At 38.7% G+C, this 16,556-nt stretch overlaps 1 protein-coding gene and 1 non-coding gene across 2 annotated transcripts in view; one reads left to right on the top strand and one right to left on the bottom strand.

The window, feature by feature from the left end:
* The window catches only part of LOC131029750 (structural maintenance of chromosomes protein 1), a 238,497-nt gene that overhangs the window by 70,745 nt on the left and 151,196 nt on the right, over window positions 1–16,556 (top strand). The gene's annotated exons all lie outside the window — the stretch shown is intronic.
* Window positions 6,669–6,740, bottom strand: TRNAA-AGC (transfer RNA alanine (anticodon AGC)). Its single transcript has one exon. It is a non-coding gene; the product is annotated as a tRNA-Ala (tRNA).

The following is a 16,556-nucleotide window of genomic DNA, read 5'->3' as shown; positions in this document are numbered from 1 at the left end:
CTACATTTATATTATTATTAAATTCTGCATAAGAATATTATCAGACTTCATATATTAAGCAAACATGTTAAGCACACCCCATGCATACCACCAAGAACAAGGATGTTACTGCCTGTAATTAATAATAGTTCTGATCTGATCTGTATAGTTCTTTTGTCTTTTTATTCTGCTGTTCGACTCATTTATTCCCGTCTAAATTATATTTATTCAGAATTGTATTATTCTCTATATCCTCCTTTTCTTGGGACCGAAATCTGAATATATACATATACTCTTCCTTACCTTTTCACGAAGAGTCAAGTCCCTTTTAACTTTTCTTTTTATAAATGCATCGCCGCTATTCATAACTATTATTTAAAAAAACGATTCATAGAATGATTTGTAATTATCAGCGCATAGGAGAAAAGCAACTTCAATCTTATGCAATTTATGTTTTGACCACGATAAGTATATTTCCTTTGTTTTTATCGAAGATCTTAGACTTTGGTTTTTGGTTACCACCGATCTTCAACCAACTTTGACCATGTTAAGACTCTTAAGACGTGGCTTTCCACTGTTTCCGTGTCAGTTTTGACAGTCTTTGCATGCACCGTAGAAAGTGAAGAGGAATCTTATTTATATGAATATCTTTTAAATATTATGAAATATATTATTATTTGTTTTTGTCACCTATATTTATCACCTAGTTTGACCACTGTTTGCTGTTGTCACTATACAGCATACTGACTTTATCACCGCATATATATTACTGCATATGTATATGTAAGGCATCCTCGGAACATAGTAAGCATACAATCTTCTTTGTCATCAATGCCAATTTTTCCGTCAAATTATGTTTATAATATAATATTAATTTATTTTTTATTTGAATATTTCAAGATATTACTAGTAATAAACATTAATAAATATTAATTAAATAAATAAATAAATTTCAAATAATCATTATTTGGTAATTATTATATTAATTAATAACAATAATTGATATATATATATGACGATCAAGGAGGGGACATGACACATAGACACCATCAATTGAATGCATATCCATGATTAAGCAACAATTGAACTTAAGCACTATCGATATTTCCAGTTGACCACACAAGGCACGCTTACAATCAGCAAGAGGCTAGTGGTATGGATTATGAGCTTCACAATAAATCACATACAACATTCCATCATTCAATCTAAGTACTTAAATCAATATCAAAGATGGACTTAAGAAGATGAAAAACCATGCAAGATGCTTCAAGGATTGAATAGAAACACCATAACTTCAATGTTTTATTAATCCAAATAGTAAAATAACAACAATTCTTCAAGTCCTCTTATCTCTCTTGAACTCTAATATCTATCTCTTATATTTAATGTCTATTGTAAAATGTCTACTGTCTGATAATTACAATTGAAATGAGTAGAGTTTATATAGCACTCCCAAATACAATGAAGGGCCAAGATCAAATGAAGATCAAGGGCCACGATTTTGCCACCTAAACCCTAATTAGGGTTTGATACAAACAAAACCCTATCAAGATAAACATTATCATGAAATCAACCAATGAGAAAATGATATGAGTTGGCACAAAAATTGAGGAAGCATCCTCCAATGAGAAAATGAGTTGCCAAGTAGGATCATAACAAATCGTCTTCTAGAATCTTGTTCCCTTTCTCCCTTTCCCTTTTGGCATATTCAATGAATCTGGTCGTCATGCCCTCTATCTCAAACATTGGAACTTCTGGTAGAGTCTTCAACTGCTCTTCCTTGTCCATGACTTCCTCAAAGGCTTTGACGATAGTATTATCCCATTCGGGTTCAAGATCTTTTGTTTTGTTAGCTAATATTATGAGTGTGAGCATATCATCCAATTGCGTTTTGGTGATCATTCCATTAGTTCCATGAAAGATAACTTTTATTCTTTCCTCCAATTCTTTGGCTTCTATAATCATTCCGGGATCGATCTTCTTCTCCAAGACGATTTGTGCTACTTCCACTATCTTATCATGAATGAGATGCATATCGTCTTGAACTTGACTACATGCATTACCAATATCTTCAAAAACAATCTTCTTTGTGTGAAGTAGACTACTCCAATGTAGAAAGCTAGGCATAGACCCTTCCCTTCTTATTTTCTCTCTTGTTAAGACTTCCTTGGGTGTTGCCCTTATTACTTGCAAGACTGAGATGATAACATCTCTAGAATGAGCAAATGTTTCAAAAGCTTCTATGAGGATATGAGTCCTTCCAAGTATTTTTATGACTGTATCAAGTGTCTTCATCATATCCCTCATAAACTTGCTAAATTTTATATAAGAGTCTTCTATCCATGTGTCCATCAGTTTTGCTGAATTCCTCATCTTCTCCATATGATCAACTGATTTTGAAGGAAGTAAAGGTGGTGGTGTAATTGCTGGATTATGCTGCCTCAATGGTTCTTTGAATTGTTGGAAGTAGTTTCTCCACACACTTATCTCTTTATCTAACCTTTTATTCTTCTCTACTCCCATTCTAAGCATATCATTAACTATCTTTAATGAATCATATTCATCCGCTGTGATTTCATCTTCATACTTGTCAACCATCGGAGTAGCTATTTGTAACTTCCGAGAACCTGAATCATCTCTGATCACCTTAGATATCTTCGTATCTTTCTTCTTTTCAGTGATCTCTTGAGTCTGACTTAGAAGGCTATCTAAGTCATATACTGGTTCTTCATCAACTGCTATCACTTCTTTGGCAAGCCTTTCCTTAAGCCATTCAGGAATAGATGATCTCCCTTCTTCAACTTGTGTTCCTTTGGGCAACTGCTCATATCTAGGTGGGGAAGTGGTTTTGTCACTGTCTTCTTCATCTTCATCATTCTCTTGAATGTGAGGAGTGAGATCCTTTTGTTCTTGTGATAAATTTTCTTTGCCTTTATCATTTTGGATTGTAGATTCCATTGATTCATCTACTCCTTGATTCAATTCTCTATCTACCCTTTGTTCTTCATGTCTTTCATCTTGATTCAACTCTTCTTCACGCCTGGAGGAAGTACTAGAAGGATGACCGAAATTTGATTTATGCTTCTTCCTTGATGGCTCCTTTTCTCCACGATCATCTTTTCTCTTTGAACCTCTTGAGTGAGCTGATGGGGAAGCAATTCCACTCACGCTTGCATCATCTTCATTGTCTATCCTTGCTTCTGAGTTGAATGTCATTGTTATATTCTGCTCTTTCAATTTCATGTGCTGGATGTCTATCCATATGCAAGTGTATTCCAAGACCTGTTTCATCAACTCCTTCAAATCTACGACCTCCATGTCAACCCAATTGATTTTGATCTCTTTGCTCTCTTTGGCATAAGCGGATTGGAGATATTTGCCGCTATCCTATGCTTGATCAACAACACTAAATAACTTACATTTCCGGATGAAATCAAGAGGTAGCCTGGAATACATCTTTTTCTTCACTTCTACATCATCTTGAACATTCATCCAATAGTCTTCTAACCGCTACTGGTGTTCCGACAATTCCTTTTACATTGTCATATGGATCAAACTAATCTCTAGGAGTGAATGGCTTGAGTGAATAGAGAGCTAACTTCTCTTCCGCGTTCTCTATTGCTTGAAGGGAAGGTCACACTTCAATAGAGTCTCCAAGTGAAATAGGAAAAGAGACACTGGTTCCCTGTTTGTGCCTATATGCCTTGACGTATGTTGCTAACTGTCTTACCACCTCAAGTAGCACTATTTTGTCTGTCGGGTAGCGTGGCAACATGTAGGGAGGAGAAGGGCATCCTTGAACTCTGATATAGGTGAACTTAGGGAATTGGATGAACCATGCACCATATTGTTGAACCAATGCCTGTGCTCCTGGAGAGAGTCTTTGGTGAATTCCACCTTGAAGCGACCTCGTGATGTGCATAGTGAATGCATCATTCACTCTCCTATGGTGGTGCTTAGTCCGATGATGAAGCTGTGTATAACACTCATGCACTTTTATTTCTCCTGGTCCTCTTCCGACTACGCCTCTATACACTAGTCTGGGATACTCGTAATTCCTTGCAAGAGAGTATATAACATAGGAACTCATGTGTAATGTCCTAGTGCGCATTAGTCTTCTCAGATGCACATTGATATTGTTGCTAATGAGTCTTGCACAATTGATTGCATTCTTGCCATGAGTGATTGTTTCTATGAAGAAAAACATCCATTCCTCGAAGTATGAAGCCTTAGGTGCACCCACCACACGATGAAGTAGAGTGATGAAGTCTCTGAATTCGTCCTTGAAATCCACTCTGTGTAATCGGTCGGGCATTCTACTCTTGCCACCTCTACTCTTTGTTAACCAAAACTTGTCGATGATCCTTAAACAAGCTTCTGGATCATCATCATAGGTTGACTTAGTTCCGTCTACACTCACGTAGATCATATCTTTAGGCTTAGGTAGATGAAATGCTTCACTAATGGCTGTCTCTGAAAGGTAAGCAAGTACTCTTCCATCCTTCGCCACTATTCTTTTTGAGCGAGAATCATAGTGTTGGGCACATTCAACAGTCAACTCATAGCATTGCACCGCAGGAGGGAAGCCAACTACATTTACAATCCCGCTATCCATCATCTTCTTTGCTGTAGCAGTAGGTTCACTTGTATACAACGAGCTCTGGATCTTCTTGGTGTCGAATTTCCCAAGATTGGTGTCTCCTATTCTGCTCCAATGAGATCTTGGTTTCTAATGTACCGCTCCTCGAATCTTCTTTGATGAGTGCTTGACAATTCACAGTTCCAGTAGGCTTAGGTGTCCACATTCCTCACCTATAAGAGATGTGTAAATTAGGAGAATGGTGAAAGATATGCAAAATATTAATCTGGTTAAGCCTGTTTACCCTTGAGAATGATATTAGATAACTTACAATATTGATTTAAATCAATCTTAAATTCAAATGAATCTGAAATTAGATGCTAAATAAGACTGATTTCTATTTCTTAACACACTTATCTACATTTCCTAATGCATCGGCATCAATAAGAGAGGCCTAACTCAATAAATATATCGTTATTTGACTCCAATTAGACCTGTTTTCAATTTCCTATCAGTCAAAATACAACACTTACCTCTGATTTCTAACAGATTAGCCTTGAATTTGATCAAAAGATGACTGATAATATCAAGGAATTCTCTGTAACTGGATAATTTCGCCTTGTGAAGGGTGAATTCACTTCTCTTTAAGACGAATTTGCTGTGATACAAATGAAGTTCATTGTGAATATGTCTCTTTACTGAGCAAATTCGCTGTCTCTTGGGTGAATTCGCTGCTACTCTTTGATGAATTTCTTTGTTTAATGATGGAATTCACCTTTCTTGATCACTGAACCTGCATTTTTGATGATTGAATTCGCCTTTCGATGCTGATTAAGATTGCTAATCTTTGCTAATGAAATTCGCCTTGCTGATGAAATTCGCTAATGATGCTCTACTCTTGAATTCACTGATTGCATGAATGAATTGATTTGATTTGATGTTAAGAATGATTGTTTGAATATCCTTATATAGGCGCTTTAGGGCAAGAGACATGTCTCTTTAGTTGAAGGCCGACTTGATTTAGAAACCAAAATAATAATAAAAATAATCTTTTTATACGGCCGACTCACCACTTTAAAATATTTTCTTTTGAATTTTAAATTTAGGTTTTAGCACCAAATGTGTTTGAATTACCCTTGTAACAGTGAAAAGAAGGAATTTGCTCCCAAAGAGGACCGCTTGAAGTTCGCTCCCAAAGAGGACCACTTGAAGTGACCTTCAAATCTCTCCCTTCATCATCTTGAACTCAAATTTTTTCTTTTCTAAGCATAGGAAGACATCAAATCAGCTCAAGGCAATGATCTATAAGCAATTTCGCATATTATCCTGGGCAAATGAGGCAAATTCGCTCTCAATTAGGAGCACTTGAAGTGAAATTTGCTCTAAAAGTGGAGCACCCGAAGCAGTTTTCGCTCCAAAGAAGGAGCACTTGAAGTGAATTTTAAATCAAAATCATGTTCACTATCTTCACTCATGATAACTCGACGCTTTAAATCGCACTCAATCAAGGCTTCTAAGGCAAATTCGCTCTAAAGCAAGAGCACTTGAAGCAAATTTCGCTCCAAAGAAGGAGCACTTAAAGTTTGCTCTGAGACTTGACACTTAACTTTCTCAACTTAAAATACGTCAAATCATGCCCAATGTGAGGTCTTAGGAGTAATTTCGCTTTGAGACTTGAGCACATGAAGTAAAATTCGCTCCTACTGGGGAGAACCTGAAGTGGATTTCAAATTGACACTTAACACTTCCTTGTTCACTCTCCTTCATCCCATCCATTTGAGTGTTTCAAACTAGGCTCATGGTGCATTCTAGGATCAATTTCACTCTCAATCAAGAGCAATTGGAGTGAATTTCGCTCCTACTATGGAGCACTTGAAGTAATTTGGACATGCATCTTTTGAGTTGAATCTCATCGTTTTATATCTTAGTTTATGCTCCTTCACACCAAAAGTCTTCAAAACTCACCTTGATTGTGGCTTCACCTTCTACCTGAGTCATTTAGAAGTGAAATTCGCTCCGAGAGAGGGGCATTTGAAGTGCATTTTGCTCTAGAAGAGAAGCACTTGAAGCATCCCTTACTAGCAATCTCTCATTCATTCTTGTTGAGACATGGACCAGCTAGGACTCGAACCTAGGACCTTCCATACGCTATTGGAATGCTCTACCACTGAGCTACTGGCCCCTCTTGGACCAGTCCATCGTCGGTCCGGGTGTAGCTTATTTCCAACACCAACACCCCCCCTTAAGCCACACCTCTCGTGTGCTTGGGGCTCCTAGCCTGGACCTGGCTCTGATACAATGAGATATCTACAAGGTACCCTAAAGCTTGGTCTTAAATATGAAAAGGTTGACATAGATCTACATGGATTTACAGATTCAGATTGGGCTGGCAGTGTAACTGACAGAAAGAGCACTTCAGGGTGTTGCTTCAGTTTAGGGTCAGCCATGATATCCTGGATCAGTAGAAAACAATCTTCAGTAGCTCAGATTTCCACAGAGGCTGAATATTTTGCAGCTTCAATGGCTGCTCGAGAAGCAGTATGGCTAAGGAAATTGCTCGTGGGATTATTTGGAGAACCAATGAAACCTACAGTCATTCAGTGTGATAATCAAAGCTGTATAAAACTCTCTGTAAATCAAGTATTTCATGACAGGTCCAAACATATTGAGATTCCATATCACTATGTACGAGATATGGTTGACAGGAATGTGATAAAGTTAGAATATGTGTGTACAGGAGATCAGACCGCAGATATTCTGACCAAACCACTTTCCAAAGTGAAGGTTGATCACTTCAAAAAGGGTTTAGGTATGTGTTGACGTGTATTTTATACACAATCATACACAGAATAAAATACCGACAGGCATCTTATCCTCTCTTGAGAAAATAGTCTCTAATTGCTGAAGATCTGCAAAAAGGATCAGTTAGATGGACTCCAAGGTTCTTTTAGTGGGGTCTCCACGTGTGGACAAGCTTTTTAATGGTATGATGTGATTTGCTGTTTCCTTCAAGGCGTCTTACGGATTCCAAAGGCTCGAAGATTTTACTAAACTAAAAAGGGAACTTTCAAAAAAATAGCAAAAGGATAGGGTTTAAGGAAGTCTAATCTAGCCTAACCCTATGAACGACTTAGCATGAATGAGATTTGGCAAGACTCAACCAACTTCAATTTTGCCATAAGATAACAACTCAATTGAAATTAGTGCGATCTTCTAAGGTAATAATGATGTTCAATGCATCAAAGACCAAGGACACTACTACGAAGGTACATATCCTAGATACGAAAATGCTTGAAGGTTAAGGACTCAAAATGTTCTCCAGTCGACCACGCAAGGCGTTCCTACAATCAGCAAGAAGCTAGTGGTTTGGATTGCGAATCCCACCAAATATCAAATTTCACACTTAGTCTTTCAAATTAACAAACTACTTTGATTGAGCGTGATTCAAGTACATCCAACAACCATGAAGATAACTTAAGAAATTTGCAACAAAACACCATAACTTCAATATTTTATTGATTTCCAAGTCATCATATACAACAATTGCTTGAATTTCTCTCTTCAAGACTCAATCTTGCTACAAAATAAAAATTGCTTCTAACTCTAATCTCTCTACTTCACTCTTATCTGACTATTCGACTATTAACTATTACACTATTACCAAATGAAATGAAAAATGGGGGTATAAATAGCATCCCCAGTTACAATGAAAGGTCCAGATTGAAAATAAATCAACGGACAAGATCATGACACCTAAACCCTAATTAGGGTTTGTTACAAATGACCTCCTTTTTACTGAACAATATTAAATACATAGCCAAATATTAAATTTGGCACAAAAATCTAGGAGGTATCAACCAATGAGAAATAAGATGTCATGTCATCTGTAACAACCTTTCATCTAGAATCTTATTCCCTTTCCAATTCTCTTTCTTAGCATATGCAATGAATTTTGTCACGATTCCTTCGATTTCTGTGTTTGGAATCTCGGGAAGATTCTTGATACTCTCTTCTAAGTGGATAACCTGATCAAATGCATCTAGAAGAGCAGCGTCCCAAGTAGGTTCAAGTTCCTTTGTTCTATCAATCAGGAGCATGATGGCATACATCTGATCATACTGCTCATCTGTAACATCTGCGTCCTTGCGAAAGATGATCTTGATTCTATCCTCAAATTCTTGGATATCCACATCTGTCTCGACCTCGATCCTTCTGCCAAGAATGGTACGAAGTACCTCAAATACTCTGTCCTGGATCGGATTGATCACCTCCTCAACTTGACCACATCTAACACTGATGTCCTCGAAGAGAACGCTCTTTATATGGAGTAAGGTTGACCACTGAAACAAACTGTGAGAATCACCTTCTAAGATCCTCTCCTGCGCTAAAATTCTTCTGGATGTGTGTCTTATAACTTTCAAGACAGGGATGACAACGTCCTTAGTATGGGCAAATGCAGCTACTGTTGCCATCAATCTGTGAATAATCTCAAGAACTTGGATAGCCTGATGAATGATCTTCGACATCCTTGTAACAAACTCAATGGCCATTGTATGAGATCTATCCATCCAACTACATGTACGCTGGACCAGGTTCCTGAATCTTTCTGCTTCATTGATCGATTGAAGGGGCAATGCCTGCACTGGTGATCTAACTGGATCCTGACGTCCCAAAGGTTCATTGATGTGACTGAAATATGTCCTCCATGCATCGACCTCTCTCTCAAGCTTTCTATTCTTTTCCACTTCTTCTCTAAGCTTGTCCTTCAATGCCTCAAATGTGTCGGTGGCATCATCTAAAGTCTGCTCTGCTGTGGACGGTCCTAACTCAATAGTCTGTATATGATAGTCTTCTGCTAGGATCTCACCCTCATATTTATCTGCTGCCGGTGTAGCTATCTGCAGTTTTCTAGATCCAGTCTCATCTCGAATCATCTTGGACATCTTTGTAGCCTTCTTCTTTTCTGTTATCACATGTGAACGTCCAACAAGGCTCTCTAAATCAATTGCACTGTCCTCGTCCTCTACTACGATCACCTTAGTCAATCTTTCCTTCAACCAATCTGGGATATTCGATCTTGTCTCTTGAACTTGAATTTCTTTATGTACTATTTCTTCTTGTCTGGGAGGAGATGTTACTTCATTATCTTCTTCTAAATCATAGTCTTGGAGAGATCCATCTGACGAAACATGCTGTGCCTGTCCTTCCTCCTGCCTGTCATTTTGTACCATCGACTCCATGGACTCTTCCACTCGAACTGTTCTATCTTCTGGTCTGGAAGAAGTACCTGGTGTTTGATCTTTGTTGGCACCTTGCTTTTTCTTGGAAGACTCCTTCTTTTCTGATCTTTCCTTTCTCTTCGAACCTCTCGAATGGAGATTGCCCTCACTGGCACATCGAAGGTTACCTTCACCTGAATTCCTAGGATTAGGATTGCCTTCACTAACACTTGCTCCACCTTCGGCTGGTTTTTCTTCCAAAGTAAAAGACATAGCTACGCCTTGTTCTCTCAACTTCTGATGCTGAACGTCTACCCATCTGCGAGTACAAGACAAGACTGGTGCCATCAAATCATCCAAATCCACGGCCTTGGGCTCATTCCAATTCAAACTAATTGTTTTGCTTTCTTTATCATATGAAGATTGGATGTGCCTGCCGTTGTCCTGAGCTTGGTCGGCCACTCTGTAAATCTTACATTTCCTGATGAAATCCAAAGGCAATCTAGAATGTATCTTTCGTTTCACTTCGAGATCATCTAGGAGATTCATCATAAAATCTTCAATTTGGTGCTCATGTCTAAATCTTCTACCGACCGTCTCCTCTAAATTTCCATGGGGATCAAAACTATTCCTCCAAGCAAAGGATGAAAAAGAATACAGGGCTAACTCCTTCTCTGCGTCATCCATGGCTAAGACATTAGGACATACCTCAACTGAATTACCCAAAATAATAGGTACCTGAACTCCATTCTGATGTCTGTGTCTGAATGCCTTCACATATGCTGCCAACTGCCTTGTTACTTCAAGTAACACAATTCTGTCTGTCGGGTACCTCGGCAACATGTATGGAGGTAAAGGACATCCATGCACTCTAATGTAAGTGAACTTGGGAAACTGAATGAACCAAGCACCATACCTCTTGATGAATTCCTGGGCATCCTGAGATAATCTGTTGTGAATCCCTCCTTGCAACGTCCTTGTGATGTTCATCGTGAAAGTATCATTGACTAACTTGTAGTTTTTCCCTGGCGGATGATGCAAGTAGGTATAGGATTCACAAGCTCTGACCTCGCCGGGTCCTCTTCCAATCACTCCTCTGTGAGGTAGTCCTGCGTACTCAACGCTCCTGATTAAGGCATAGATGACGTATGGACTCATGTGGAAGGACTTAGTAGCCCTGAGTCTTCTCAACTGTACGTCTAAGCAATGGCTAATTATCCTAGCCCAATGTATTGTACCCTTTCCTTGAACAATCACCTGGATGAAGTAAAACATCCATTTCTCAAAATAGAAGGCATGAGGTGCTCCTGTAACTCTGTTGAGCATGGTAATCAAATCTCTGTACTCCTCCTGGAAATCAATCCTGTGCGGTGTGTTCGGTACTTTGCTCAGACGGGGACGACTCTTAAGTAGCCAGTTCTTGTTGATTATGCTTAGGCAAGCATCTGGATCATCATCGTACACTGATCTGGCTCCTTCAATGCTCTTGTATATCATGTCCCTGTGCTCTGGAAGATGGAAGGCTTCACTTATGGCTTCCTCTGAAAGGTACGCCAAAGTGTTTCCCTCATTGGACACAATTGTCCTGGACTGTGGATTGTAGTGACGGGCACACTCGATCATCAACTCGTGGCACTGAATAGTTGGAGGAAAACCGGCCGCCTTAATGATGCCACTCTCTATTATTCTCCGGGCGACAGGTGATGGCTTGCCAATGTAAGGGACCTCTCGAAACTTCTTCGTGCTAAAGTTTCCCATGTTTGTATCTCCAATGTTACTCCACTTCGACACGATCTTGGTCTCCACTTCTTCGGTCTTCTGATCTTCTTTCATGAGAGCTGAGCGGCTGGTGGATGCTCCCGCCTTTGGGGTCGCCATACCTACACAACATTTCATTATAAGAAATAGATTTTGCAATAAATAGCGTAAATAAGAGAGATAAGCTTTTAGGAAACCTCATGATAAGTCTTTAGAGTTATCATTTCCTAAAATAAACGATTGAGCTGAGAAATTCAAAACTTCAAAACTTCAAAATTTGAAATATGACGATGAATGAATAAAGCAATAATAATTAAATCGCCATACCTCAATAGAGAGCTAACTCTAGAATGCAAAAACAAAATTCGCCTAGGCAAAATTGAGGTATAAAATAATCTTCAATGTGGTCCCCTCAAAATCGACTTCGCCACCTCTGGAGAGAACGTGATCTTCAATTATCGCCTTTGGCGTGGTCTTAAATGATCTTCAAATTTATCCTTGACAAATCGCTCAAATAAATCCTCCAAGTCTTTAGCAAATTCGCCTCAATGTATCCTCAAGTTCGCATTTGGTGTGGTCTTCAAATTCGCACCACCCTTGGTCTTCAACGTAATTCGCACTCTATACTTGATGATATACTTCGCATCACCTTTGGTTTGGATTCGCGCCACCCTTTGGATGAATGAAATTCGCACCACCTTTGAACACACTTCGCACTATATTCGCCTCCTCTCAATTCGCATGAAGAAAGGTAAAAATGATTATGTGAAAAATGAAATCTCTCACCCTTCATATATAGCGTGCTCATCCTTTTACCCACTTTGGCCGACTTGAATAAATAAAACCATTTTTTAAATGATTTGCAATAAAATAACAAGGCCGACTTGCTTAATTGAGCGCTCTAAATCGATTTTATATTAATTAAATAATTAATTATTAATGCCTTGCGTTTTTTAAATGAGAATTTCGATTTTTAATAAAGGCAAAAAATAATTAATAAAAGATAACGCCATATTAAATGCTAAATAAAAATGGATTTTCAAATTTTAATCGATTTAGCATTCAAGGAAAATTTGAATTGTTTAATTTGGCACCAAAAATATGAAAATAAAGGGACGTACCTCATCGCTCTGGTCCCTTGGAGAGGGACAGGAGCGATTCACCATTATTGTCTAGATTTTTGCATTTCTTACGTCCAACTCCTTTATCTCCACGTTGAAAATCGATCATCTTGATGGTCCTTCGAATGTGATCGCCTTGTGTACGTTCATAGGTCCCTTTTGGATGCTCATCGCCCTGGTCCTTGTCCAAAGGACAGGAGCGATCCTCTAATTTCCACGTTTAATATGCATCTTCTATCTTCGATCTGTATTGTAGGGCGAATAACACCTATGCTTGTTCCCTTTGCGTTTGTTTCATTTGTTTGCACGAAGTGTTTGGACGCTTTGAGGGATCATCGCCCTTGTCCCTTGGAGAGGGACAGGAGCGATCCATGATTTTCTCCTTAACCTTGGCAAGTTTGCACTTTGATCTTCGTTGTAATGTCTTCTAAACGTCGTCCCTTACCTTGCTAGACCTCGCCTTGCTTCGTTTTTGAAAGAATATGAGCGCATTTGGTGATATCGCCTTGGTCCTTGTCCAAAGGACAGGAGCGATGGGAGCCTTTAGCATGACTAGCAACGTTTGGACGTTCAAAACCCTTGCGAATTATCTTCAAACGATGCCTTGGACCATATGCTATCTTATGACGTCTTGACTTAGCTTGAACTTGAAGCAAAACGAGGAATCCAAAGCAAATCGCCCTGGTCCCTTGGAGAGGGACAGGAGCGATATAGTCTCCATGCTCAAAATGATGATCATTTTACGTTCAAAACCCTTGTATATCATCTTTTTATCATACCATGGACCCTCTAAAACATTGCAACATCTTGTCCTTACGTAAAAACTTGCATGAAATGGCCAATACATCCAACATCGCCCTGGTCCCTTCCTGAGGGACAGGAGCGATCTATGTTATAGGGTGCCAATCTCTTCATTTTAACGTCCTGCGCATGATGAAGACGCCTTGAAATGTCCCTCGCCACCTTGTCTTGACTTGTGTCGACCTTGAACTTTGGAGGAACGACCTTGAACTTGCGTAGGAAGTATCATCACCATTGTATCGCCCTGGTCCCTTGGAGAGGGACAGGAGCGATCCTTCCCTTGTGGCCACTATCTCACTTTGCCAGGTTCCAAATTTATATTCAACGGACTCGTCTTTCTTCACTCTATTCGTTCATGCCTTGACATCATCTGTAACTTTGCAAGAAAAGCAATTATATCAAAAATCGCTCTGGTCCCTTCCTGAGGGACAGGAGCGAACTAGGCATTTAACACTGTTATGGACGTCCCAAAAACCTTCAATTTATATTCAACGCATGCATCTCATGTTTTTCCTTGTTTTTGAACGTAAACTTGCCTTGACCTTTGTCTGGATTTTGCATAATGAAGGAAATCGCTCTGGTCCCTGGGAGAGGGACGAGAGCTACAAGGTACCTCGCCCTGGTCCCTTGGAGAGGGATAGGAGCGATTTGGTCAATATAGGTCATTCTCCTTCGTTTTTGCATCTCAAATTATATTCATTTGGCAAAGCATCGTCCTTTGGACGTCCTCAAATCATTAAGTTTTCGAAATCTTGCAAGGACAAGGCGAAATTTGATTTGTAGCTCCGGTCCTTCACTGAGGGACAGGAGCGATTTTCCTCCTGGAGGCATTTCTGTGCTCATGAAAATCTTCAATTTATATTCAATGGAAAGATATCGCCATTCTCCATCATTTCCAACTCGAAATTTGTCTGGACTCTGCAGGGACGATGAGATATTTGAAAATGAGCTCCCGTCCTTCACTGAGGGACAGGAGCGATTTTGCTCCTACAGGCCAAAATAACATGATTTTTCACATTTTAACACTTCACGAGGCAAAAACAAATCAATTCTAATGCCCAGGATCAAAATCAAAAAAAGTCAAAATTTGGTCAAAATATTCAATCGGACGAAAGTTCACATTTCACTTTTCAACACTTAGACAAATTTAAGCTCTGCATCAACATTCCAATTGAAAATTAGACAATTTTGGCGAATTCATTGCATTCAAAATTTGCATCCTAGAAAAGGGAGCTCAAAAGCTTTCAAAAACGACTGGATTTTGGCCTGAAAAGACAGAATTTAAAACCCTAAGGCTTGGCCCTAAATCCAGACAACCAACTAACTAACAAAACCCTAAAAACGAAAGCGAAAACGAGCGAAAAACAAGCAAAAAGAGGGGGTCCCCATTTGCCATGGGGCGATGTGTGAAATGGTCACAACAGTATGATAGAAAGGTAATCTGCTTTGTAATCTATACTTACATATATTTAAGATGTTTAATGTGTAAACTTCTTTGTCATGTTTGGACTATCTCTTGGCTTCTTGCCACCTGTGTTCATATCTAAGAAGTGACGATCTCTCAGATACTAAACACTTGTATATAGACATCATAAGGTGACGATCTTATGATAGTCAAACCAGTAATCATGTTGGATCACTGGTAAGTCATGGATGTGCCATGACTATGTTGTGATACAACATTTGTACAAATGTTATTGCATTATCACAACTTGGATATGATGAGAACTTAAGCACTTCTCATATGGTTATCCTTGTATTGCGTGTTAGGCAATACTGATATCACGTGTAGGTGATATCTCAACCATTGATCATGTTGGATCTCTGGTAAGTCATGGATGTGCCATGACTATGTTGTGATAAACATTTATAAATGTTATTGCACTTATCACAACTTGGATATGATGAGAAACTAACCTTTCTCATAGACTTATCCTTAAGTATTGCATGTTAGGCAATACTGATATCACGTGTTAGGTGATATCTTGATGAATCTTACAGATCACACGTTTTGGTGATTTCTCACATGATCAGGTGATGATTCTCTTACTTTTATCACATGTTAAAATAATACTTTATGTCACATGCTCAGGTGATGTTCTTCTATTTTGTATCATATGTCTTGATGGTACTTCTCATGTATAAATGATTTTTGCTGACTGACATTATCTTAGTTATGAAAAGGAAATGTGATGCAGGTTGCCTTATCTATCTTCCAAAGCTAAGAGGGAGTGTTAATGCATGGTAGCTTATGCAAGATAAGATCTTCCTAACCTTCCTTGTTCTGTTATTTATCTACATGCTTCATGTCTGATTTATATTGCATATGATTATCGGATTGTACAAACATTGCTTATCATTATGCTATCGGGCTAACAACCGGATAGCATATTAATGTCAATTGTTAATTGGCATTAATATGCTATCGGGGTATTAACCCGATAGCATATTAAATGCTATAAGTTATCGGGTTAAATTCGCCGATACATACTTGCTATCGGGTGCATAAACATTGGCACCGATTCACATCTGTTATCGGGCTTAATTATATCGGGCATATTTGTTATCGGGTTTAATGAATACACCGCTTCATTTGGCATTAACATTGGTTAACAAATGCACCGGTTGGATTATATACATCGTGCACTTTAAATCATCGGTGTTTATATGAACTGATTCATTATATTGATCAGTCATTATATTATGATATTACAATATGCTATCGGGGGTTTCTGAACCGATAATCAGCATTGTGTTAATGGTATAATTGTAAAGGCACCGATCAATGGGTGCATTGATTGGTCATGCCTAAAAGGCATGACCGGTCAATACACCAATTGACCGGTTGCCTAAATGATATATATGCCAATTGAATTCATTTGGAGGAGACATAGAAAATATTAAATGATCTCTCTCCTTCAGACCTGCAGATAAAAATCAGAATTATTAGACATTGACATAATTCCTCATATCCATATATAGGATTCATAGTTCATAACTTGTTCTCTAATTGAAATTGAAATAACTTTACAATTCCTTGGTTGAATTCATGATAGTCTTCACTTCTCATGTGATCTAGACATTACTGAAGGCTAACAA

Source organism: Cryptomeria japonica, chromosome 9 (genome assembly GCF_030272615.1).
Source record: "Cryptomeria japonica chromosome 9, Sugi_1.0, whole genome shotgun sequence".
Lineage (NCBI taxonomy): Eukaryota > Viridiplantae > Streptophyta > Pinopsida > Cupressales > Cupressaceae > Cryptomeria > Cryptomeria japonica.
This window is presented reverse-complemented; position numbering and strand designations above follow the sequence as displayed.